General features: G+C 38.9%; 1 protein-coding gene across 3 annotated transcripts in view; it reads left to right on the forward strand.

Moving 5' to 3' along the window:
• NXPH1 (neurexophilin 1) overlaps positions 1 to 25,479 on the forward strand; it is a 469,360-nt gene that overhangs the window by 331,065 nt on the left and 112,816 nt on the right. The window lies entirely within an intron of this gene.

The raw sequence follows: 25,479 nt of genomic DNA on the forward strand, positions 1-25,479 counted from the left end.
GCCCCAGGAAGCCTACTAACAGCAGTGACCCAGAGATGTGGGTGTGGAGGTGTGGGCCTCAGTAGGTCTGTGTGCTGTCTCTTCTTGTCCTGGTGATTGGCTCAAAGGTGCTCATAGGATTCAATCAGAGAGACTTCCTTTGTGACTTTTGGGAAAGAGAATATGGCCACCCTCCTGGAAGTAAACCAGGAAGCATACAGACTGGAGCTGCTGCCACCATCTTGGCTTCTCCTGAAGCTAAGATTGTAATGAAGAGTGGCTAAGAGATAAAACTGAGCCCTGCTAATATCATTTGATGTCAAAACAGCACACACTAACTCCACACTTTGGAGTTATATGAACCAGTAAATTCCCCCCTTCCTTAAAATAATTGGATTAGGTTGTTGTCACTTGAAGCCTGATGAAGCCTAATATATTTCTGCTTGAACAACACAAAAAGTCATCTGGACTCTTTCACAAACGATTAAAAGTTTTGATTTGTCATCTTAAAGGCCTTGGGAGACAGGAATGATTTAGAAATGAAGGTTCCAATTTGATATTATCTCTTCCAGCCTAAGTGTGTTTTTCTTCTACCTCTGGAAAGATGATTCACAACCCTATGAATAAAAACTATCACTGTATAAAGTTTCACAGAATCTGTGTTTACAGAAGGTGCTTTTGTCACAGTCAGTTACCTGTGTTAATTCAACAAATAATTACTGTTATGACACTGAACTAGGCTAGGGAACAAGACATCATCCTTGCCCTCAAAATGCTTAATTTAGTTGGTTGAAAAGACACATTATTGTGGAAAGGAAAGTAGTTACAAGTCAGTATAGAACTAAATGATTTGAGTATCACTGGGGAAGGCAAGTCTGACTTTCAGGAGCTTTGGCTGACCAGCGTGCCCTGACCCTGAGGGCGTGTGGCTGGAGCAGGGGGAACGTGGCTCTGAGAAGCCCACACAGGGTGCGGCCACAGTCCGCGCGTCCGTGGGGAGGGTGGTGTACACTGCGCGTGCAGTGCTTGTGGAATGGTAGTGATTTCTGCAGAGATGGGGAGAGGTGTGGAGGGAGCGTGTGCAGGCAGACTTGCCTCCGTGGCGGCGGGTCTCGTGTGTCTTTCCTGCTTTGTGTCCCCAGCCTGTGGTTGGAGGAGGGCCGCAAGGTCAAGTTCTGAGAGTGTATGAGGGGTGGGGGAGCTCGCAGAGCTGGGGGAGGGCCTGGTGAGGGAACCCGGCGCCTCTCTTGCAAAGCCCTATAAATCTAAGACTTCACATCCCTCTGGTCAGGGGAACTGCATACTTATCACCTTCCAGCTTCCTTTCATCAAAATCAAATGAGGCCTTATTAAAAGAAGATTCCTGGGACTTTGCTGGGATGACAAAAATGTTCCATATCTTGATGTGGACATTGGCTACAAGAAGGCATATAATTGTCAAAACGTATCGTACAGTACACTTAAGATTAGTGGCTTTTTTCTACATGAAATTTATTTTTATTTTTTTTACTTTATTTTATTTTTTTAAATAAATTTATTTGTTTTAGTTGGGGGCTAATTACTTTACAGTATTGTAGTAGTTTTTGCCATACATTGACATGAAATTTATACCCAGTGTTCTTTCTGTTTAAGACTTGTTCACCTGTTTGCTTCTGGCGGCCCTGGGCCTTCATTGCGGCGGCGTGCAGGCTTTCTCCCGGTGTGGCGGCAGGGGCTCCTCTCCAGCTGTGCTGCACTGGCTCTGGCTGCGTGGAGCGCAGGCAGGAGGCACCCGGGCTCAGTGCTGAGGCCCGGGGGCTCAGCTGCCCCAGTGTGTGTTGTGAGGGCTTAGCTGTCTTACAGGCACGTAGAGTCTCCCCAGACCAGGGATCGAACCCATGTCCCCTGCATTGGCAGGCGGATTCTGAACCACTGGGACGCCAGGGAAGCGCAATACCCACTTTCTTTTAAGTGGAGGCAAATAACTGGCTTCTAAAGATACGACCTCATGATTGTGAGAGTTAGGTGTTGGTATGCACCAGCCTTTAAAAATTGCTTCCCCCACCTCTTTGATCATTTTACCATTAATGGTAATTATGTATCAACTAGAGACTAGAAATCTTGGCTCAATTAAAAGCATGGAAACTCTGACAGGTTAAAGGAATTATCTCTGGTCATTCAACTCTTAATATCATGTAAATCATTTTTTTTTCCCCTACTAGAACTGGGCACAGTTGGAACACCCTGAGGGAATGCTGGTTTGGATTTTCTGGTGAGGAGATGCCTTTGGAGAAAGACTAGGAAGCAGGGAGGTCCCAGTGTGGTGTCCTGTGGGTACTGTGACACAGGGACTGGGTTTCCAGGAGATTAGCAGGTAGGGAGGTGCAAGGTCAACATTTTCCTTAGAATTGTCCACAGACTGTGAGGTGCTGCTTTGTCCTCTTGTTCCTCTCTCAGACATAAACAGAGTGTTATGGAAGCGGAATCACATGGTCTCTCTGGGCAGACCTTGTTTATTGTGCTTTGCTTTGTTGCACTTCACAGATACTGTGGTTGTGTTGAAGGTTTATGCATCAAGCAAGTCTATTGGCACCGTTTTCCCACTGGCATCTGCTCATTTTGGGTCTCTGTGTCACAGTTTGGTAATTGTTGCAGTATTTCAAACCCTCTTCCAGCAAAAAGATAATAACTCACTGAAGGCTCAGGTGATGGTTAACATTTTCTAGCACTAAAGTATTTTTAAAATCAAGATATACACAAAAAAAGGCTTTTAAAAAGAAATAGAATGTGAATGGTAGTATCTAGGTAGTAGGGATACAGGGATTCACAGTAAGATTCTTTCACCTTGGCTGCATGTTTAAATTGTTTCTTAATAAAATGTTGGAAAAATACTGGTAGTTGCCTCATGGACATCACCCCCAAATTCTTAAAGAATGGGTGGGAGAGTAAAACAGGGTGACAGCACATGAATGGGTACGTGCAACAAGCCACCACGCTTCTAGTGACACTGTATTACTTTCTCAGAGCAGCTCTAGCAGAATTCCATAGACTGGGTACTTAAAACAGCAGAAATTTATTCTCGCTGTTCTATATGTGTGAAGTCTGAAATCAAGGAGCTGGCCAGGTTGGCTCCTTCTGGAACCTCTAAGGGAGAGACTTACCTCTTTCCTAACTTCTGGTGGGACTGGTAACCCTTGGTGTTCTTTGGCTTGTTGATACTTCACTACAGTCTCTGCCACAATCTCACACAGGCATTCTTCCTTGTGTCTTACATTTGTGTCCAAATTTCCCCTCTTCATACGAGGACACCAGTCATTCTGGACTTAGAGCCACCCTCACCCAGTGTGACCTCATCACAGCGTGATGAATGCAAAGACACTGTTTCCAAATAAAGTCACATTCACAAGGGTCTGCATGAACATGAACTTGACATGGGTGGTGTGTGTGCATGCTCAGTCACTTCAGTCATGTACGACTCTTTGAGACCCCATGGACTGTAGCCCGCCAGGCTCCTCTGTCCATGGGATTTTCCAGGCAAGAACACTGGAGTGGGTTGCCATGCCCTCTTCCAGGGGATCTTCCCGACCCAGGGACCAAACTTGTGTCTCATGCAGAGAGATACTATTCCTCCCAATACAGGTATCTTTAAATAACTTCTGCCATGCAGATAACCTTGATGGAAGTAAATATGATAGGCACTGGAGAATTGTGCTGTATTTCAGAAAAATGGCTCTAGTAGCAACAGAGATTCTATCTAAGACTCTTGTGAAAAGTTTGATGTTTCGTTGGGGTGAAAAAATACAAATATAACTAAATTAGAGAATTAATTAACATAATTAACACAAGGAGATAGATGTGTATGAGTACATATATATATATACATATACATATATAGACATATAGATATATATGGGCTACCCTGGTGACTCAGATGGTAAAGAATCTGCCTGCAATGTAGGAGACCCAGGTCTTAATCAGGTCTTTGATCCCTTAATCAGGAAGATATCCTGGAGCCGGGCATGGCAACCCATTCCAGTGTTCTTGCTGGGAAAATCCCATGGACAGAAAAGCCTGGCAGGCTGCAGTTGAGGGGATCACAAAGAGTCAAACATGACTGAGCGACTAACACTTTCACTTTAACAAGGAGATAGATGTATGTGTGTATATGTATATATACGTTTCATATTCTTGGGCCATTCCCCACATCTATAAAATCAGAATCTCTGAAGGCAAGACCTCAGATACCTACACTTTTAACAAGCTCCCTGTGTGCCTCGGAAGCAGCATAAACTTTGCAACCCACTGTCCTAGAAGTTTAAGGGCAGAGGGGAAATGGAGAGGGAAGAGCTGGAGTCACTGAAAGTGGCTTGGTGGGCAGGTCTTGTGGGATCACTAAAGAGGCAGCGTCCCGAGCTCCCAGCGTGGAGCTCGGTGCCGAGCAGCTGTGCGGTGGGTGCTGAACACACCACCCACCCTGTCCCCTCCCGGGAGAGCGGGGAGCCTGGGGACATGTAACTCTGGTCCAGCTCTGCGTCTCATCAGCTACATGACGTTGCATGAGTCAGAAAGCTCTCCCGGCCTTTATTTCCCTTTATTGCCCCACTGCAGGATTTTGAGGAGAAGGCAATGGCACCCCACTCCAGTACTCTTGCCTGGAAAATCCCATGGACAGAGGAGCCTGGTAGGCTACAGTCCATGGGGTCGCTAAGAGTCGGACATGACTAAGCGACTTCACTTTCACTTTTCCCTTTCATGCACTGGAGAAGGAAATGGCAGCCCACTCCGGTATTCTTGCCTGGAGAATCCCAGGGACGGCGGAGCCTGGTGGACTGCCGTCTATGGGGTCGCACAGAGTCGGACATGACTGAAGCAACTTAGCAGTAGCAGTAGCAGGGGAGGGCAAAGGAGGACAAGGCCATCAAAGATTGAAAAATGATAATCTCCACGAAAGAGACAGGGCTAGAGTCACATCTTTAAGATTTGGGCAGGTGACCTGGAAGAAGTCCTTCCAGGAGCTGAAGCATAGCACGGGTGAGGACTCAGAGACAGGAGAGAACGGTGATGGAAGACGGTAGTGACTCAACAGGATGGGATGCAGCAGAGGAGTAGGGGGAGGAAAAAACAGCTTGGAAAATTCCATCTGTTACTTCTGAGAACAACTTTGGAATAAAGCTCTTTGCTTAGGATTTGCATTGAGAAACCACAGCAAGATAGTAACCTTTGAGCATTTACTGTACACATTTGTTATTGTTCAGTCACTCAGTTATGTCTGAATCTTTGTGACCCCATGGACTACAGCATACCAGGCTTCCCTGTTCTTCACTGTCTCCCAGAGTTTGCTCAAACTCGTGTCCATTGAGTCAGTGATGACATCCAACCATCTCATCCTCTGTCACCCCCTTCTCCTCCTGGCTTTAGGTGAAACACTTCACAAGGATTATCTCACTTAATAATATTACCTTTGAAGTGGTTATTGTGTCTACATCTTATTCAGAGTTAGACTTGTTTACCAAGCCTGTGAGTGGTTGAGGCAGAACCAGCGAAGGTCAGTTTGCCTTTGAAACATATGCAGTTGTGTTGGTCATGAAATTCCCTCTCCTCTCTAAGATGAACAGAGCAGTCACTTTGCACAACCTACTTGATAATCATGTCCTCATAGTTCAATGAGTATTCATATTTTTGGCACATTTAATATTCAGAGTTACTTTCTACACATTTTTAGAATGACTGGGTTTCAAGCAATTGAAGAGCCTCTTTTTTTAACAGGAAATGCATTTCATTTTTTCTAGACTTTAAGCAAGAGAATGAAATCTCATGAATTAGATTCAATTAATATTGAGAACATCACAATAGCGACGGATGCACTTAATGCACTTGTATCATTATTATTTTGCTTTTCTCCGACAAACAGGGAAGGTAACTGTCTTTATTCCCATTGTAGGGACTATAAAACTGAGATTAAAAGTATTTAAGGAGCTTGCCTAAAGGCATACCATTAGTGTGGGCAGAACTGTGCCTTTTAAAGTCCTGTTCTTTCCCACTCCCTTCGGCTATTGGTGGCTGAAGGGTATGGTTCTAAAGGTTGACATTTGTTAGTATAAAAATTCCAAGTAAGTACTGAATATTAGTGATGCCTTGACAGAGATTAATCTTCTTTCAAACTGTACTTCTCGCTTGGAATTCTCATTTGTCTGTCTCATTTTTTAATAATCTGTCAACAAGTCAGATAACAAACATTTTTTGAGTATATATTTTTATGTAATATTATGCATCAACTTAAAAAGAACTTTGCATGAACTCCACACTAACAAACTTAAAATATGGTTGAGGGACCAGGTAGAAAGTTACACAACAGTACATGAACAAGTGTGTGGTACAAGAGATGCTTGATCTATAACAAAATATTAAACAACTGTTTTTACTAACAGCTAATTGCCAAAAGAATAATGTCACATAAATATTAAGGTCAATGAGTTCACAGGAAGAAAACAATTTTAGGCATTGGAGTGATTAGGAAAAGCTTCATAAAAGAAGTATTTGAAGTCTGGAAGGTAGGACTTGAAGAGATGAGAATGTCCTGAAAAGCTGAGAGGTAGGGAAGTATGTGGTGTGCTCCAGGGAGCAGTTTGCCTGAAACCAAGGTTTGAGTAGGGAACCACAGAAGTGGGTCAGGACCAGCCTGAGGAGGTCTTAAAAGGAAAACAGACTTTATAATGCAGGAGGAATGGTGTTTGAGAGGGGTTGGTTAAGAGGGGTGGGAACAGGGCAGAATTTTGCAGAGGAATTAAAACATGAGGGGAGAAGAAATAAAGATTCACTTGGTATATAAGAAATTGGGAAAATTAGGTGAAATAAAGAGGATCAATTAAAAGTGACTGAAACAGATCTAGCCTCTGCAGGCTATAGGGGAAGAGGTAAAAGACAAATGCATATCAAGAAAGCAATCAGATAAATTCAAGTTATCTGGCATCCTCTTAGACAAAGTAAATGATCATGAATAATAAATAGGAGGGAGGAAAATGAAATCAAAGAGATAAGATATTTAAATAAAACCACAACTTGTAAACTGTGATTAAATTATAGTTTAAAACCCCCACAGTAGCTATAAAAGCCATTTGGTGTGGAATTAATGGGAATATTTGAATGTGGCCTAGACTTTGGATATTAGTGGATCATTATTAATTTATAGTTTTGACAATGATATAGTAGTAATATATGAGAAAGTTCTTATTCTTAAGAGAGGAGTGATGTATGCTGACAAGTCTCTTAATATCTGCTCTTTACTTTCAAATTACTTGGCAAAATATGTTGTTCAGTCACTAAGTCATGTCGGACTCTTTGCGACCCCACAGACTGTAGCCCTCCAAGCTCCTCTGTCCTACACTGTCTCCCAGAGTTAGCTCAAATTCATGTCCATGACAAAATATATGTATGTGTATGTGTATATGTATATCTCTACTGTATCTGTGTCTATGTCTTATCTTTGTCTATATGTATATTCACACCTATGCCCATACTCATCCATCCTCATTCCTATCTCTATCCCTATACTTAGAGCAGGATCCAGACATGGTGGTGGTGGTGTAGTTGCTAAGTCGTGTCTGACTCTTGTGATCCTTGGACTGTAGCCTGCCAGACTTCTCTGACCATGGGATTCTCCAGGCAATAATACTGGAGTGGGTTGCCATTTCCTTCTCCAAGATCCAGACATAGATACAAACAAAGAAAATAAATATTATTAACATATATTTGTGATATAATGTTATAAATCATGAAATCTAGTTTGTCTACAGATGAGCACTGTATTATTCTTTTCATTTTTCTGTATGTCGAAGATTTTTATGATAATAATTGAGCCAGAGGGAAGAGGGAGAAAGAGGTCAGGCCTTGGAACCTAAAGCAGAAGCAGTGTGAGTGGGGAAAGAAGGAACAGATGTGCAGGGATAATTGGCAACTCTGGGCGATTTGTTTTACCCAGAGCATCAGAGGAGTCTGTTAAGCATGAGTCTTGACATAAGGCCTTGCTGATTGGATGTGGTCACATTTATGTCGAGACAGGAAAGTCTTCAGGGGAGGTAAGTTGGGGAGAGAGTATATTCCGTTTCAGAAGGTTTCGTTTTGAGTGAACCTGGGCTTTCCACGTGAACACTTGCTGGAGGAAGGTGGCCCAAACTCTGAGGAAATAGAGCCAGCCCAGAGATGCTACTTTGTTATTCAGTCATAGAAGGTGATGGTTGAAATCATGGAATTGGAGACAAATTAGGAGCAAGGAAGTACTCAGAAGGGAAAATGAGATAAGCCTTGAGAAATGCCTGTAGTTAGGTGGGGAGAAAAATAAGTGGTGGCCACAGAGCAGATAGAACAGGCCAAGTCAGAAGGAAATAGGTTAATGTCTTGAAAGAAATCAAGGGAGGACATGACACCCAGCAAGCAATCTATAAATCTTTTTGAACAAATGAATAAATAGAGTTTTACAAAAGTTTGTCAAAGTAAAAAGATAGGTAGCAGTCAAAAAATTGGTAAGTTAACAAAAAAGGCATTTAAGATTGGGAGTTAAGAAATTTAAGAGGTTATTTTAAACTCAGACTAGAGGTTTATGGGAGAATTTTGCAGTGGCCCTTGAGGAAGCACAAGTCAGCATCGAGAAGAAAAGATGAGTTGAGGATGGCTCTTAAGGGCAGCTTGGAGACAGAAAAGCCTGGGTTCAACTCATGGCTCTTAACTCATGAAAGACTTCCCTGGGCTTCAATTTTTATTTCCCTAAAAAAGTGGTTGGACTAACTGATGTACAGTATTTCTCTCAACATTTACAGTCTATTGGTACTTGTATTTTAAAAAAAGGTATGCAGACAAGACTGTTACAAGTTCCATGTTATGGTGTCATTTTAAGAACCCTATGCATTCACAATTGTGTTGATCACTGAGACTGTATGTAGGATTATAAACACTTTCTCTCTTTTGTGAAAACTAATTAATTTATAATCAATTACTGGAATAGTCAATACATATATCCATACAATATTTTAATATAAATAGAATGTGACTTGGTTGAATTGCAAAAGTACATTTTAATTTTTTATTCCCACTATCAAAGTTTTTTTTTTTTAAAGAATCTGTCATAATTGGTTGCTAGGCAATAGTAGTTATTTCTATAGGAAGTTAGGGAAAGACCTACTCAAAACTCTGTACCTCTTCCCTACTCCTTTATCAAATTTGTATATCCTATTGCTGCTGCTGCTGCTAAGTCGCTTCAGTTGTGTCCAACTCTGTGCGACCCAAGAGACGGCCGCCCACCAGGCTCCCCCGTCCCTGGGATTCTCCAGGCAAGAGTACTGGAGTGGGTTGCCATTGCCTTCTCCGGTATATCCTATTAGGTCCAAATATACAGAAAAGATTATGCAGATGGTACTATTTTGCTTTAAATGACGAACCTGGAATGATAGATGCCTTCTTTGGTCAATTAACCTCAGACAGAGCTCTCAGTGACTAAAAGAAATGCTGTGGAATACAGTCTCAAGTAGACTATAAGATATGTGAATTACAGATCTTCTGAAGAGGAGAGTGTTGCATTAGAAATCTACCAGCTCCTTTCAACTCTACAATTCCCTATTTCTCAGAACATTTACCAGAGCTTGAGCAGAAACTGGCTCATAACCAGTGTTCTTAACAAAGCTTTCCGACCTTTGTTATCACAAAAAGAGATTAAAAAAAAAAAAGTCTGAAATGCTTCTTATGATTCAAGCATCATCTGTTATCCTAGATCAATGTCAAGCTAAGGATTTTTGGAAAAGATTTTGGCAAAGTGCAATTGTAGATTAACCCACAACAATCTGTTAGATAAGTAACATAATGGGAGATTTAAACACTGAGTCAGAGGCCTAGACTCTAATCTTGAGATGACTGATTTTCTCTGTGACCTTCAATTAGTTACATTATGTTTTGGTTTGTGAATCTGTTATCTGTGATGTATGGACACCATTTTTCTTTTTGTTGGTGTAAATATAGGAAATGCAAGGTGCGTTTCCTATGTTCATGTTCTAGGGAGATCCAATCTTCTCAACATTTCTGCTGAGACCTCTTTCTCTTTAAGCACATCAGACTTCACTGCAAACAAAGGATGCATTAAACCTGATAAGGAAAAGGAACTTTCGGTAAAGAAAGTGCTGGCAAGCATATCATAATGGGTGGGATGTACCATGGTTGGACATGTGTAATGAATTAACACATCTTTGGGTTTTAGTCTCCGTTGCAGCCTATAATTTATTGAATTTCATAGAGCATAAATCTGACATTTCAGAATATAATCATGTCATGCAGTTTCTTTTTGGCAGATTCTAATACTTTCTCTACTGTAGGTACTTCTTTCTGCAGAGGGTGTCTTGGCACCCAGCTTAGAATCCCTGATTTTTTCACTGCCTTGAAGGACCTTGGACCAAGTACTTGAATTTCCATCTTTTTCTTTTGTTTTTAAAAATTATTTATTCATTTATTTATTTATTTTTGGCTGTGCTGGGTTAGTTGTGGTAAGCAGAGGCTACTCTTCCTTGAGGTTCTCAGGCTTCTCATTTTAGTGGTTTCTTTTGTTGTGGAACATGGGCTCTAGGTGTGTGGGCTTCAGTAGTTGCAGCTGTCTGGCCCAGGAGTTGTGGCTCATGGGCCCTAGGGTGCATGGGCTTCAGTAGTTACAGCATGTGGCCTCAATAGTTGAGGTTCCTGGGCTCTAGAGCACAGGTTCAATAGTTGTGGCACATGGGTTTAGTTGCTCCTTGGCACATGGAATATTCCTGGACCAGGGATCAAATCTGTGTCTCCTGCATTGGCAGGTGGATTCTTTACCAATGAGCCACCAGGGAAGCCCCATCTTTTTCTTTTAAATGTCTCTTTATAATAGCTAGTAAGGATGGGATCCACTAGCATACTTTGCCAGTGTTTTGTGCTAATATTACACTCAAGTCTGAGACTTCTGGTCATACACAGCTGACATGTTCTTTAATTATGCACTTTGCAGATTCAGAATGCTGCATAGGGCTCTTCATGATTTGGTTCATGACAATGTCACACTTTGTGCTGGCACGTTGCACTCTCAAATTTCATGCTTTCACAACAGAAAACTAGTGATTCCCCACATGTGATGTGGTGCTTATCTTCATTGCTTATTCATGCTTCCCTTTTTCTTGGGATGCTTGTTCCCACACCCTGCCTACTATAGCTCCTTCTCAGTCTGTACACCTCTGCACAGACTTCCTCTTTCGTAGTTGATCTTTCCTGACCTTACTTTCTTCTTCAACTAAGCTAAGAGCCTTTCTGCACATTCTCTTATTATTCTGTAAGATTTCTGACTGTACACCTCTCATCTTGTTTATATTTGTGTTTATATATGTTATCTCTGTTAGACAATCTTATCCTTGAAAACAAGACTAGAATTTTCTTAATCTTTGTATTCTAGTACCTAGCATAGTGCTTGGCACACAGTAATTGATTAAATAACCATTAAGTAATAGGTGAATTGGCCTACTTGGAAGGAAGAGGAAAATTACAGACTCATGCAAATTTTCATGTACACTTGGTGTCCCAGTAACTATTTTTTGGGTAGCCAGGCACTCGTGCGTGTGACTCTGAGCAAGGGAACAAACGGAATGAGCATTGCATAAATGAAGCAGGATAGGGAACCACTTGTTAGGCTACAAATAAAGGCCATTTGTAAATTGGCAAGCCTATGTGGGAGGGGAAAATGGACTCAGGGATGTTGTCAACACATTAAGCTTCTTAATCATGCATTATGCATTCTTTAACTAGTATCTCATGTAAAGCAAAACAAAAAGACTTCCATGTCTTCAGTGCTCCAAATTGCCCTGGTAGCAGCACCACCATTCTTGGCTCTTTGAGTAGTAGGATTGCAGAGGGAATGGCCTGACACTAGTAGGCAGATTGCCAAGAGGCTGGGAGAGGTTACTGAAGCATTTTATTACTGACACTGAAGAAATGATTATAGATCTTGAAGCTGGAGAACCCACCATACCGTGGCAATGAGATTCATTGGTTTCTAGAGAGTTTCGTTGTAACTTTTAAAAGGAGATTTTTTAAAAATGATAGTCAAATGCACTTCAATGCATTAAAAAGAATAACCATTTTAAAAGTGAAAAGGTAGAAGCTGCTAGAGAGTGAATTCAAATCCATGCTTCTTAGCAACCAGACCAGATTTCACCCATAAAAGAAGACTAGAGCTATAATAATAATAAAAAAAAAAGCCTCTTTGGTCTCTAGAGAATATAAAAGCATATTAGAGAAGAAGAACCACTTTGAGTTCTTTAGATGAAAGGCACGGCATGGATGTAAAGTATTTTTATAAAAAGAGGAGGACAAGGAAGAAGTGATGTCTAGACTGGATAGGTTATCTTGGGTATATACGAGAATAAATGCCAAAGTCAAAATGAGAGAAGATCATGGACAGAATCATTAAAATATTCAGAAGTTGTTGTTATTATTATTATTATCAAGATGAATATGATCTTTTCCCCTCTGAATCAAAGTAAGGGAAATGTAAAGGGAGAATATGTGGATGACTTGGCAACTTGAGAATATTTCCCTGAAAGGTTTTCACAGTGAAGCGAGATGAAAAGATGCAAATATATGCATCACTAATATATTACAGAGTTAGATGTCATCTGTCTTCAAACTACATTTCAATGACATTCTACACAAAGACTTGGTTCTTAGTGACTCAACCAATCAGGGAATGCTGAGGCACTTATGCACTGTTCCTTGATAATTTAAGGTCAGAAGAGTCATGATAAGCACAATAGAACACCTAAAAAAGAAGGAAAAGAAAAAGAACTCAAAACCAACAAAACTAACTTTTTTTTTAAAAAGAAGAATGTCAGTGGCAAGAATATCACTTCTGGTGATATGATAGAAACGAATTTACTACTCAAACTAGAATGTTCTTTTCCTCTTAATTAAATGAGACCTTTTTGTGTTATTGTAAAGAAAGATGGGGTGTGAAAGAAATAATTCTATTCATATGCCAAAAACAACGCATAGATTATCTTCAGGGAGATTCAAGTATGCTCCAGTGGTATACAAAAAGAGTTACGGATTAGGATAAAAAAGAAATGCACATCAGTGTTTCCTGAATAAACAAAGAACCTAAGTTGGGAACTGGCATGTATAAATTTAGCAGAGATTTGATGTTTTGGTTTGAACAGACTGTGGTGCAGTTGTTATCTGCCCAGGTTATTTTATAATGGCTGCATTTTCCCTTGAAGCCAGACCCCATATGGTATGGGAGGACAAAACCTCATATATCTCACTATCATTAGGCTAATGAGCTTGGTCAAGGCCATGTGCATTTTAATTCTGGGCAAAAGTTAAGGCAAATCTAGTACTCTGTTCTAATTGCTTTGTACTGTTTTGGAAAGAAGGAGTAAAAAGAACTAAGGAATGAATAAAAACGAATCAAGTACAGGAGGATCTATTTCAGAAATACTGTTGCATTATCAAAACAATTCTAAGAAAGATTGTTTATACACATTATTTTAGAATTTTGTGGTCACAGGAAAAATTTAGTCAGATGTTTATGAAAATCCAATTGTTTTTGTTGTTTAGTCACTAAGTCGTGTCTGACTCTTTGTGACTCCATGGACTGTAGTCTGCCAGGCTTCTTTGGCTATGGGATTTCCCAAGCAAGAATGCTGGAATGGATTGCCATTTCCTTCTCCAGATTATCTTCCCAACGCAGGGATCAAACCCATGTCTCCTGCCTTGGCAGACGTATTCTTTACCACTGAGCCACCTAGGAAGTCATAAAAATCCAATATGGAAATGCAAAACATTATACATTTGCTCCTTAAGTTTTCCTTTTATACACAAAAGTTTTCAGTTTTTAAAGTTAAGAGTTTAGAAAATTAAAGTGCCTGTATGTTGAAAATAGGTTAGTTAGCTTAGTTCTGGAAAGTTTGATCTTAAAACAACTCTGGGAAATTATGCCCAATTTATAATTGCTAAAAACGTTAAATTGGTAGGAACCATAATGAATGCTTTTGGACTTAAGGTTTATAATGATTTATATGCAGTTGAGGGAGATATCATTTCATTCAAGATCTTTGGATAGATTTTCAAAGCTAGTTAAAAATAGTAAAAACTCATTTTAACCTTGCTCTGTTAAATGATATTACAAGCTGTTATTTATTGAAATTACTGGAGTTGCTCTTTATATAGATAGTTAATAACTACCAAGTACTGTCTATAACATAGGGGGCATGGGTGAAAAATGTTCAAATTGCTGTCCAAAGGCTAAAGTTATGATACAGTGCAGAGCAACACTCAGTAATAAATGGAAGGACCATCTGCAGTATATTACACACGAGTCATTCAAAGGCGTGTGTGGAACGCTCTACACATACTTGTAGCTACACAGAGAAAGTAGAGAGTTTAGAAATTATCAGTATGTTTATCAGCTTAGGTAGTCATTGTGGATAATTTAAGTGCTACTACACTTCTCTCTGAGAATTAGATATTCTTGCCCTGAATACCCTTTAGGATAGTTTTAAGTTTATATGTCTCTTTGCCTGATTTAGCTGTACTTCGCTGAAAAAACCGAGATGGTGGGTTGGTAAATAGTTTCCTCCCTCCACATTTCACCCCTAGGTCTTAAAAAAATATATACTATTAACTTTGCCAGAACAGCTTACATTGTAAGGCTTACTGATAGTAGTTCAGTAGCATCATATTGATATAACATTACTATAACAGATAAGAGACTTCACGTACGAAGTCTTTCCTACTAATAAATATTCTATAATTATAAGGGTTCAGTTAAATTCAAGCCAATACTGAATAGAAAGCCAATTGAAGCATTAAAATTGTACAGTGTTTTTATAATTACTGTTCTCAAGACATTTATTGCTGCATTTTGTTCCTACTACTGAATGTTGTGTGCTTCCCAGGGGGCTCAATGGTAAAGAATCCCATGGACAGGAGAGCCTGGCGGGCTATAGTTCATAGGGTAGCAAAAGAGTCCTACACGACTTAGCTCCTAAACAACAACAGCAGCCACTCAACGCTGTTCCAAATGCAATGTATTCCCATGAATGCTCTAACATTTGACCAAAGTAAAAAACAACAAACAAATACTTTGAGGAAGAAATGCAAACAGAACTAAATATTAATAGTTTGATAGGATGTTTAGAAAAATATTTTATAAGCATAGGTAATAAAATTCATTAATGTTCTCAGTAAGTTGTCATTTTATCAGCAAAATAAATATGCCCTCTCTTTAAAAATCTTTAACTGACTTTAATGAGTACTGAATTTTTCAGTTATCTTTTTGCCTATGATGTTGAGCCGAAGTCAAACTATTGAAGATTATGCATAATTTGACTTTATTTTGTTTGAAAGTACAAATGCAGGGATTTTTTTTTTCCCAGCATGCCACTATTAGTAGAATTAGTACTATTTCAACTTTTCACTTTCAATACTTTGCTTCGAGTTGCTGTTGTCTTAGTAGTGTGTACATGAAATTGCCACTCACAAGCACTTTACCAATCTTCTGTCACCTCAATATTAAGTTACTCTTGTGTACTGTGGTCAACATCCACAGGGCCATGGATTATTGGATATTCTGATATTAACTCATTATAATTCTATTCCATTCTTTCCCAATGTTCTCTTGTCAGAAGCAAGTTATACTTTATAACTCTAGTCAGGACATGAAAATCATAATTCTAATTTTATGTCTTTACATTATTTCAAATGTATTGGATCAAGATGGGCATTGCATCTTTCATAGTACTGATGGCCTCGGTCTGATAGAGGACACGTAGTTTACAGGATATTCTTTAGAGTGCACCCTGAGGTATCTAGGCACTCATGTAAGCCCCGAGACTTTATATCTGCTGTTCAGGGAGCTGCCATTAGACGGCCGTGGCAAACTTGAAAATTGCCTTGTACTTCCTTTTCTCTCCAGGGACTGGTAGCTGGGGAGCAGAGATTTACTTATAATTGAAATTTTCTGTCTTCTAATTAATCTTTTTTGTTTAAAATAAATATACTAAATTAGAAAAATCACTTTATGGTGACTAAGCCAAGAATTTTAGCCTGAGGAAGATTTAAAATATAAAACATGTCATGGCTCATCTATCTCACAACTCGCAGTATTTTTTCTAAATTGCTATTTGCTTCTATATTGGTGTTTTTGTTCACCTGTTTATATGTAAGTCTATCTGTAATTCTGTGTCTTTATGTCTTTTTTTCTGAAAACCTCATTTCTGGCTACTCTGAGGCTTACCTGAGGTGAGTAGGATATCAGTCACTTTAGGGACTAGACTTTGATTTTTCTTATTTACACACTTAGTGGAAAGCCGCCTCTTTCCCAAATGTAACAGCTAAAACAGTGAATGGAGCATGAAATCTCTCTGTTTTTGATTGCTCATGGTTCCTCTGAACTAGAAAACACTCTCCTCAAAGATGTCAGCTGTGTGGCTAGCTTTCTTCTTATAAGTCAACACTGTGTCATTTCAACTTAACTGAAAACTTTCCTTCCCAATATGAGAAAAGTTTCCATGGTGTACAGTTGGAAATATAAAATAGAGCTCTGTAGCCTCCAGAAATCTCCCAGTTTCCTAGAAAGTTGTTTTAATATAGATTTTTCTTTGAGACATACTTTATTTGAATGAACATTCTAGTAGATCAGTTGTTGTTGCTGTTCAGTCTCTCAGTCGTGTCTGACCCTTTGTGACCCACGGACTGTAACACGCCAGGCTTCCTGCCCTTCACTATCTCTTGGAGTTTGCTCAAACCCATGTCCATTGAGTCAATGATGCCATCCAGTCATCTCATCCTCTGTCGTCCCCTTCTCCTCCTGCCCCCAATCCTTCCCAGCATCAGGGTCTTTTCCACTGAGTCGGCTCTTCGCATCAGGTGGCCAAAGTATTGGAGTTTCAGCTTCAGCATCAGTCCTTCCAATGAACACCCAGGACTGATCTCCTTTAGGATGGACTGGTTGGATCTCCTTGCAGTCCAAGGGACTCTCAAGAGTCTTCTCCAGCATCATTAGTTCGAAAGTATCAATTCTTTGGGATTCAGCCTTCTTTATGCTTCAATTCTCACATCCAGTACATGACTACTAGAAAATAGTAGATCAATTACCTAGGAATGAATAGAAAAGGAGGCACATATAGTTTGAGAAAGATTCTTTACTGTTCTGTGCAATATCCATAGATATCTGGATGATTCTTTTTCACAATGTCATGGATTCATGTGTCTAGTGTGCAGAAGACTAATTAATAAAATTTTACACACATTACCAGTGATGAATCTAGGCACTTGCACATGCAACCAAATAACTCACATGAACTCAGTTAATAATGAGGAAGTTAATAAAACAGTTAGAACTGGACATGGAACAACAGACTGGTTCCAAATAGGAAAAGGAGTACGTCAAGGCTGTATATTGTCACCCTGCTTATTTAACTTATATGCAGAGTACATCATGAGAAACACTGGGTTGGATGAAGCACAAGCTGGAATCAAGATTGCCAGGAGAAATATCAATAACCTCAGATATGCAGATGACACCACCTTTATGGCAGAAAGCAAAGAAGAGCTAAAGAGCCTCTTAATGAAAGTGAAAGAGGAGAGTGAAAAAGTTGGCTTAAACCTCAACATTCAGAAAACTAAGATCATGGCATCCAGTCACATCACTTCATAGCAAATAGATGGGGAAACAGTGGAAACAGTGGCTGACTTTATTTTTCTGGGCCCCAAAATCACTGCAGATGGTGATTGCAGCCATGAAATTAAAAGATGCTTATTCCTTGGAAGAAAAGTTATGACCAACCTAGACAGCATATTAAATAGCAGAGACATAACTTTGCCAACAAAGGACCATCTAGTCAAGGCTATGGTTTTTCCAGTGGTCATGTATGGATGTGAGAGTTGGACTATAAAGAAAGCTGAGCGCCGAAGAATTGATGCTTTTGAACTGTGGTGCTGGAGAAGACTGTTGAGAGTCCCTTGGACTGCAAGGAGATCCAACCAGTCCATCCTAAAGGAGATCAGCCCTGGGTGTTCATTGGAAGGACTGATGTTGAATCTGAAACTCCAATACTTTGGCCTCCTGATGCGAAGAGCTGACTCATTGGAAAAGACCCTGATGCTGGGAAAGATTGAGGGCGGGAGGAGAAGGGGACGACAGAAGATGAGATGCTTGGATGGCATCACCGACTCAGTGGACATGAGTTTGGGTAAACTCCAGGAGTTGGTGATGGACAGGGAGGCCTGGTGTGCTGCGGTTCATGGGATCGCAGAGTTGGACACGACTGAGCGACTGAACTGAACTGAACTGTTTAAAACCATAGCATATTATTAAAATAACAGAAAATTAAAGCTATAGCCAACTCAAGACTTTCCTGTTGAACTGACAACAAAGCTTCCTTCCCTAAAATTGTGGGAATGTGAGAGCACAAACACAGTATACCCTAGTATTGTGTGACAACCAAATTTCTTAACAGAAGAGTTAATTTCAGCCTCGGTGTGCTCTAGTAATGAGCCAACATTTGTTTATGAACTGGGAACTTTAGAGACATTTAATAAACCATTCAAAAGAATATTTTAGTTTGCTTCAGTTCATTTGCTCAGTCGTGTCCGACTCTCTTCTCATCAAGTGGCCAAAGTATTGGACAACAGAGGATGAGATGATTGGATGTCATCACCAACGTGATGGACATGAGTTTGAGTGGGCTCTGGGAGTTGGTGATGGACAGGGAAGCCTGGCATGTTGCAGTCCATGTCGTCACAGAGTTGGACACGACTGAATGACTGAACTGAAGTGAGGTGGAAGTAGCATGTCAGATTGTACTAAAGATAAACATTTTTTGTGTGCATTTTTTGTGTGTGGGGTAGTATTTGCTTAAGAATTTCAACTCCTAGGCTACATACCAGGCCTAGTTTTCTTATTACAAAGTCTTAAGAGCATCTGTAAATAAGGATTTCTCCCCAAAATGGAGGTATTTATTCTATTATAGTGCAACCCTGATTGTTTGAAAGTTGAGTTTGATGGTGGCTGGAATCTGTCTCATGATAACTTCTATTTATTTATGTTTTCCCTGGTAATGAGAAAGTTTGTATTGTTTTGCTGGGACACTTGTCTGAGTGTTTCAGGCCCAAGACACGGCCACATGTGCATAAATTAACAAGGTTATAGAAATTAAATTCTTTGGAGTGAAATCTTTATCCTGCAGTCATTTGCATTAGAGAGATTGTACAGATTTCTATCCAAAGAGAGCTGCCTCTCCTTTTCTAGGGAATTTTCTTTGAAATGGAAGTGGTCCAGAAAATGGCAGGGTTTATATTTATTTGCCTACCTAATAGGAAAATAAGCAGGCACATAGTGTTCATCTCCATTCTCAATCTCTGATAATTTCCCCAAGAATAAGTATTGAGCATTCCAGAATGCAGAAGTTCCAACTCCTTCACCAGGCACTTTTGGAGTGTTTGAATATCTGATAATTTCTATATAACTTCCTACCATATGTAGGAATGACTCTTTTGCTTCCTATCAGCATATTACTGGAGCACAAACAATATTCTGAGGATGTAGTTATAACGCTGGGAATTTGTGAAAATGATGATTTGTGATTATTTTTGTCAAAATCAGCCTAGAAGTCTTATCTGTCTGAAGCAGTCAACCAGTAGGCAGTTTTTTAAGAGACAAACTAAAATGCTGAATAAGACTTGAAAATAGAAAAAAATGCTTTGTCACTGAGGTGGAGGGAAACTTGGAGCCTGAGTGCTATACTCATTTCTTCAAAGGTTATGGGAATGACAGCCATTAGCAGGCTGAAGGTACAATTCTTTAAGAACTAATACACAGCAGTCTTTGCTGCCTTTGCCCTAAAATCTCACATCACATTCCATTTAGTTAGACAGCTATTGAACTCAAAAGAACTTTAGAGTTTCTTTCAAGTTCTTTTTCTACCTTTCTCCTTTTGGTGTTATAAATATACTGAATCTCTTGGGCACCATTTGAATTATTCTATTAAATTCTACAAGATTTTAGTAATTGGTTTTTGGGTCTTGCCTCATTATCAAGATGACTGTTAAGTCTTAAGAGCAGTGCCTTGGTCATAGAAATCAGAAAATAAACATACATCAAGCTAGATAATTTGGAAGAAGGACCATTGCTCAATTATCTTCTGGAATGTTGGAGAGTGTGTGAAAACATTAGGTTTAAATAAATCTATAGTATTTAAATAAATAAAGAAAATATTAAAAGAAATCAATATCCTATTGATGTATTAATTCTACTGAATTGTGTTTTGGAGGCATTTAACTTAAGTCTTTAATCAATGAAAAGATAAAACAATTTTTTTTAACAGTTAAGACTATTGGTCCTGATATATGGCAGAGACCAACACAGTATTGTAAAACAGTTATCCTTTGATTAAAAAATAAATAAATTAAAAAAATATTGGTCCAACCAAATTTAGAATATACAGTTGCATTTGAACAGGTTGCCCAACTTTTTGAATTAACTGAGTTTTAAAATATGTGTTAATTTTATCTTTCCTTTGTTAAAGAGTGTTATTCTTAAAGGGCAAGAGAGAGGTAGAGACAGAGAGAGAGATAATCCAAGGAATATGATGCTTAAAAGTAATGCTTCTTACTTACACCTGCTGAAGGTCACTTTGTTTATCCAAGGGTAAGGCTTTTCTTTCTCCCATTTATTTTTTATTGAAGTTGGACTGCCGCCTGCATAGACTTTCTTTTTCCTTTAAAGATATCGTTTTCTGCCTAATTGTGCCCAGCTTCATTTACGCCCTGAAATGAATTGTGTTTGAGCTTATAGACTCAGGAGACTGTTTCACTCAATAGCCGTCCAGCCACAGCCTGTTGGGATATTTGGGTAAATGTAAGTGAAAGCTCCCTGTGTTTGTCTCTGTTCCCTTTAAACAAAAGTTTAACTCAGGACACTATGGGAATATTTAAAGAAATTTATCTGTAGAACTGTCTTCCAGATAAGATCTGAAAAATAGTTTGTGGACTGCAGAAGTGTTCATCAGTCAGCAGAATTTCCAATAGCTCCTCTGATGTTTCTGAGACACCTTCTCCCCATGTTAATAGGTAAAGGCACGACATCTGCCTACAGGAGATAATGATACTCCTTTAAAATTTTCCATAAAAACCAAACAGCAAAGGATTAAAAGGGAAAGGACAAATCAAGGACAGCAAATTGATTTCACTTCTAATGCAATGCCAATTCCAATCAATTAGGATGTGGCATCAGTTCCAGGCTAAGGGAGATGATAGGAATGTATTTGCAGTCAGTGGGAAAATGTGCTGTGATTGATTTTTGATGTCTGCCATGGGCATGGGGAGCAAGTCTTGTATTTGAACATATTCTAACGTTGACATGTTCCACCTCTTGGTTAAATCCTCCACATAGGTTTGTAAAGGCCTACAATCATAGTGACCTGTTTGGTTTTTTGTTCTATCATTCATCTTCTCTTAATTTGGGCTACCTAGGCCCAACTCAATTGCTCAGACTCTAAGGCCACTGGATCCCTACAATCCATGAAATGTTAGAATCTGAGTAATAACAGAAGGGTCAAGAACAGGCCAGCTTTGCTAACTTGGTCCTCAAGTTCCAAAATGAGGGATGTGGCTTTGTTATCATGGCCATAACCTTATTTCATGTTATAGTTCTAGTTGAATAGCCTGGCTTCCTCTCCCTGGGGACCCTGATTATTCTATTCCTGTGCTACTTTGGTCTACCCTCTCCTTCCAGGGCACAGAGCATTGGCACAGACCACATACACGTGGTCATATGGTACACACACCAAGGAACTTATGGATCTCTGCCTTTTGTAAGCTACAATCCCTTAAAAATGATGTCCCTCCTTCCTTATGTCCCTCATCTTGCCTGTTGCTGAGACTGACTCATTTCCTGTTATGGCCAGTGAGGCTGGACTGTCCCTGGTTAACCTGCTTTCATCACAGATAGGTCTGCTCCTCTGACAGCTCCTTTTCGTCTAGATAGTGTGCCTGTCATCTTTAGGCTTTCAGCTACTCTAACCTTTATTAATTTGTGGGATAACTCACAGTGCTTCATGTTCTCTTAGCTTCATTGAATTTACTGCTAAGATAGAGATTGGTATTTCTGTTAGCTATGTAGTTTAAGACAGAAAAGAAATAAGATATCTACCTGGGTAAATATATTAATAGGATCGCCTCTAGTGACATGATATAAAGCAAATCAAAGGAATTTATTTTAAATGTGGTATTGGGTTATAGTGATGCATTGAACAGTCTTAGCCCATACCTGGCTTAGAAGTCCCATTCTAGTCTATCAAAGTAAATAACACCAACTTCTCCAAAAAATGAAAAGTCTTCTGAAGAAAATTGGAAAATTGAATACAAAAGTGCATAAAGTATAGGAGCCCATTACCTTGGAAAGAAAATACCCCGACTTGTAGCAGTGGAGATGGAGAACCTGGAGAGGAGAATGCTGATCTAGTGAAGCAGATGGTCCAAACAAACACGAGCTGGGAAAACAAAGCAGAAAATCTGGGAGGAGAGCCAGCATCTACAATGGACTAATAAAAGCGAACAAACACCTCGGCAACTGTGTCAGACAGCTAGGAACACTAATTGGCACTGTTCAGCTCATTGTCTTGAATGTATCAGAAGAGCAGAGGGACCACCTGTCTGTAGATGCTCGCGTTCACTGTGGACCAGCAATCCCTGGAAAAAATGAGAGTCCTTCTGGTGCCAGGAAGTCTCCTGAAGTTTGCATATTAGCCACTGCTGGTGCTATTCTTATTTAGATATACCAGCACACCAAGGAATTATGTAAGATATTATATTAAGAAGTTGTAATCTACATTGGAAGCCTTTAAAGGAGAATCAGTAAAATGAATGACTTATTTGGGGATTGATTGTGGTATCATACTTTTCACAAATAGTTGTGTTTTTAGATAGATAAGTACTTTGAAGGGTTCTTAAAAGGGAGAGAAAAGAGCACATTAAAAACTACCTTGCTCTGTCTCTATGGCATTGTGAATATTAATTCAGTAAAGGTTTTTTTTTTTTTTAATGTTTCAGTAGTATGACTTTAACAATGGATCCAATAGTTAATTCTATGTGATTAAACATTTATACTCCAACCAGTCGCAACTGCATTATTCTTTACTCTTTGCAATTTATTTATTGTTCCTATTTTATAATCATTATATAGGGATTGAGATCTTTGGAGATGTGGGCTTGAATTACCCTCTAGCTTGCTGTGTGAACTTGGATAAGTTACTTAGGCTCTCTGAACCTCATCTCAAAGTGAAGATCATAATACTTACTTCACAAACATTAAAACTATGAAATGCAGTTTATAAAAAGTGTCTAGTATAGTTTTTGCATGGAGCAAGCTGTCAATAAGTAATAGATACATTTCTTTTTCTGTGAGTGCTGCATATATGTAAAAATAACTGCATAATTATTTTTAAAACTTTATATAAACTAAAAATGAAACCTTCAGTACTAATTATGGATGGAATTAATATTTTGAGAGTTTTGAATTTCCTAATATCATGTTATCAAACTTCATACCTGTCTAGAACTGACAGGTTTAATTTTGGAAAAAAAGTTGTCTGATAGCTGGACCTATATGGGCAAATGGATGTGTGAGGAATTATTTAGTAAAGTAGACTCTGTGTATGCAAATAGACTTTCACATCTCAACCCCAGACACTATGACAAAAGGCCTGAGCATTTACTTTAGGTAGATATTGCTAAATTTTCCTCCAAAAGATTGTACTAATTTACGTTATTACTAGCAATACAAAGGAAAAGAGAAAGAAAGAAAAGACTGTTTCTCTATATCCCTTTTAATTCTTGCCAATTTGGTAGCTAAAAATTGTATCTCATCATTGTTTTCATTGATATTATTCGTGAGGTCAAGCAATCTTTTTATGTTACTGGCTGTTTACATAGCTTCTGTGAATTGTTTGATCCTATGCTTTGATTGGACTTCCCTTGTGGCTCAGCTGGTAAAGAATCCGCTTGCAATGCGGGAGACCTGGGTTTGATCCCTGGGTTGGGAAGATCCCCTGGAGAAGGGAAAGGCTACCCACTCCAGTATCTGGCCTGGAGAATTCCATGAAATGTATAGTCCATGGGGTTGCAAAGAGTTGGACACGACTGAGCGACTTTCACTTCACTTTCACTTTCATGCTTTGATTACTTTTCTATTAGATTATTTGTCTTTTTCTTATTGAGTTATAAGAATTTTTTAATATAGATATTGATTCAAAATGTATGTTGCAAATCCTTATTTCCAATGTTACTTGCCTTTTAATTTTTGATTCTGTTTTATTTTGGTGGTGGCTTAGTAGCTAAGTCGTGTCCCTTGTGACTCCATGGACTGTAGCCCTCCAGGCTCCTCTGTCCATGGGATTTTCCAGGCAAGAATACTGGAGTGGTTTGCTATTTCCTTCTCCAGGGGATCTTCCCAACTCAGGGATCAAACCCAGGTCTCCTGCACTGTAGGCAGATTGTTTACCGACTGAGCTACCAGGGAAGCTCCTGTTTTATTTTAGTCCATAGAAATTATTTCTATTTATGTCAGTGTAAATCTGTTCCTTTAAGGCCTCTGGACTTTTTTTTTTTTTAGGCCTCTGGACTTTATATCTAACTTAAGAAGATCGTCTCAACTTCAAATTTAAGGAAATATGTGTGTTTTAAACACTTTTACTGTTTCAAAAAATGTTTCGATTTTGATTTGAAATTGATTCTTTAATATCATGTGAAGTAGAAATCTAAATTAACAATTCAGCTATTTTCCCTTTAGGAATGTCCAGTGGTCCTCATGTAGTTTTTGAGTAGTCCATTTTTCCTCACTGATTTGAATATTACTTTCTTTAGTATATTTGTGTATATAGGCACAGTATGGCTTTATGGCATGTTTTAACACAGTATGGCAAATACTGACTCTTCATTTTTTTTTTTAAATGATAGTCACATATATTTCTTTTTTTATGTTAAATGTAGAATCGGCATATAAAATTATATCAAAAACCTATTTAGATTAGGTTGAGCTTTTAATTAATTAAAAAATTAATTAGTGAAGCTTTTGCATTTTAATTGAGTCTTCCACGAAAGAACAAGGTCTCTTTTTGGTCTTTAAATATCTTTAGTTAAGTTTTCTAATTTTCTTAGTGTATCTTTAACATTTCCTATAACACGTATTCCTAGGTATTTTATAATTTTTATTATTTATAATAATGAGATCATTTTTATAATGTTTCTTTTTTATTTTAAGCTATCTTACCAACTAGTCTATTTAAGTACATTATTAAAGTACTACATGTACAGAGTTTTAACATCCAAATGTAGATATCCTTATATCTAGAACACAGAAGCCAGTGTGGGTTTCCCTGATTTTATCTTCAGGGACAACACATTGGTAGCTTTAAATCAGCCACAGTGGGAGTACTGCCAACATAAAAATTGTGACATGCTACAAATTAGGGT

This window comes from Giraffa tippelskirchi, chromosome 10 (genome assembly GCF_054371585.1).
Source record: "Giraffa tippelskirchi isolate mGirTip1 chromosome 10, T2T-mGirTip1v1.2.pri, whole genome shotgun sequence".
Classification (NCBI taxonomy): Eukaryota; Metazoa; Chordata; class Mammalia; order Artiodactyla; family Giraffidae; genus Giraffa; species Giraffa tippelskirchi.